The following is a 2602-nucleotide window of genomic DNA, read 5'->3' as shown; positions in this document are numbered from 1 at the left end:
GTAAAATGTGAATGTGGTTGGGCTAATTTGCTGATTATCTCTAGTATTAATTTATGTAGAGAGCCGACTTTGTGTAGGGCCTCGTTGCGACAGCCAAGCTGACCCCAGTGACAGCAGTAAGTACCTCTCCCATTCTAAGTCTGATTCCTATACTAGTATTAGCCTGCAATTTCAACCCTTATAGAACGTTTTAATTTGTATGTGAAATTACGACGCTGGTTGGCAAATCCGAAATGCACATGTCGATTGACGTCACAGAATATATGACGTCGAATACATTTTGACGACAATAACGTTCAGAAGCTCATTTGTGATTTAACAGTCCCGTAGTTAATGAAAAGTTTCTAAATCATCTTCATGCACCGCCAGATAGTGATTAATAGCTTGTGATGGAATTTGATTAAAAGCCATTTTTTGTCAATTATGTCAAACCATCAATTTACGAGATATCAATATAATCATAGTCATTTTTTTAAAGATTGCTGGCATAAATTAACCTGTACATTAATTAATTTGTAAAGAGTCACTAATTATTCAAGAAAATATTCTAGCATGTTTGATCGTCGTGTTTCAGACATATTGGAAATCAGATAAGATGCATTTAAAATGTTTATTTATTAAATTTCCATATTTTCTCTGTCTCAGGTTCTGACCACCCTCGAACTGTGACGACACCATCACCTTCTGATGACGATGATGACGAAACCCAACATGGACAAAAAGCACCCCATAAAGATAACGGCGGCATTGTCATGGTTCCTTCAGTGTTAACCACTAGTGTCTTGTTGCTATGTGTTTTCTTCGTTACCAAGTAGATTTAAATGTCAGATTTAATCTTATCAGCCATACAATAGCTAACAGTCTATCAAATTTATTTCAATATCAATTTTTGAGATTGTGAACCAAATATCTAGGCAATTTTCACAATCATAAAACTCCATCCTCAGGATTTTCTTATTGGTACAAAACCCTCGGTTTCTCGGTGCCTCGCGATCGGGTTTCATCCAATTTGAAAACCCTTTCAGTGATATTTCCTTATCCTTCACACCGGGCATAAAGGTGTTTTATAATCAATAACCTGAGAAGGATTCGAACCACGGGTCATTGGTCCTGAATGTTCGAAAATGAAAGAAGACAAAACGACAAACAGTAGCAACCCTTCACTACAAACATGGTGTCGTTTATCTACAAACTTGTGTATGTCGGTCTAAATAAGCTTGTACGTTACACTTCATTTGTGTTGTACTTTTATTGACCATGAAAATAAAAAATGTGATATACAGTGTTAAGCGTATCTGTATCATAATGTGATGTAATATAATAACATGATACAATGTATATATGTTCCATAACGTCAAGTTTCAATTCATTAAAAAGAACATCATTATGACATTTATTTTCTTGTGGTGTTGTTTCTGAGTTTAAATGACACGTACTGTGAAGTAGGGTGTCCTTATCACAATGTCAACCATTCAGTAGTTTTTGTGTCCGTTTATGTTTCTAATATAATACTGACATTTAAAAGGTTACTTAAAGATTGTATGAGTGTATGGTTAGCTTAATCTCAAAATTCTTATTGCTTGAAGTTCAAGATTACGACAAATAGACCACTGCACATAACGACATAGTAGTAAATCAAATAACTGTAAAAAGACAACAAACAAATTCGCAAAAGGCATGTCTCTCCTGTGATGTGTTCCATGACGTAGTCTGATACCTAGGTCTGGACAGATTCAGCCGATCAGCAGTTAGGAAGTGCAGTTGCATTATAGTAACGCAGTCTTCGAATATATATGATTGGTACTATACAACCATGACCAAATGTGAAGAAACCCTGTGTATACATAGGAAACATATTTTCCGCAAATGATAACCTATTAGAATTAGGAAAGTGGCTGCAACATTATTCAATAACGACGCAGTTTCTATCCACCTTAGGACATATATCCTGGGTTTTATACAACCATAAAATAAATTTGAAGAAAACAAGAAAACCTGTGTATATTTTCCACAATCAACGTTTCAGAATTGAGGAAGTGCCCGAGACATGCTCGGATTGCTCACATTGCGATCATCTTAATTCTTAACTTTGCATTGTGACCTGCTGTCTAGTAGAACTGTCTATCAGCGAGGCTGCGATCTGTCGTCACTAGGAACTGTTATCAGTATAAATGATAGAAATTAATTGAAGGAAGGTTTTGTAATGATATCAGCCTCAGGAAATAGAAACATTTTATATTCGTATTCAAGAACCATTGCATCTGGTTGTAAACGAACGATGTTGTCACTCGGTTCACACAACTTTATAAAGAACCACACTTCTCCTAATTTCTGTTCACTGAGTGAGGTTTACTTGACAAGGTTTTTGACACACCATCCATTATTTCAGAATAAATACTACAGACGATTTCGAGGACGATGCTAGAAAATAGACGAAACGAGAAGAAATTCAGGTAGATTTCAATTAGGCATATAACAACAGTCTCCGTTTATTGGACAATGTTGGTAATCCTTTGTATCCATCTTCATATTCCAGAGCCGAAATATTGAACATGCATGTATGGGAATCATACGTGTTTACCACAATAAAAGACGGACTTTA

General features: G+C 35.6%; 1 long non-coding RNA gene across 1 annotated transcript; it reads left to right on the top strand.

Moving 5' to 3' along the window:
• Positions 1 to 42: 42 nt before the first annotated feature.
• LOC110444326 lies at positions 43 to 1396 on the top strand. The gene is made up of 2 exons (XR_002462236.1): positions 43 to 116; positions 646 to 1396. It is a non-coding gene; the product is annotated as an uncharacterized LOC110444326 (long non-coding RNA).
• Positions 1397 to 2602: the final 1206 nt, after the last annotated feature.

This window comes from Mizuhopecten yessoensis, unplaced genomic scaffold (assembly GCF_002113885.1).
Source record: "Mizuhopecten yessoensis strain PY_sf001 unplaced genomic scaffold, ASM211388v2 hete_36095742, whole genome shotgun sequence".
NCBI lineage: Eukaryota > Metazoa > Mollusca > Bivalvia > Pectinida > Pectinidae > Mizuhopecten > Mizuhopecten yessoensis.
The sequence above is the reverse complement of the archived record's forward strand: the minus strand, read 5'-3'. Positions and strand labels throughout refer to the sequence as shown.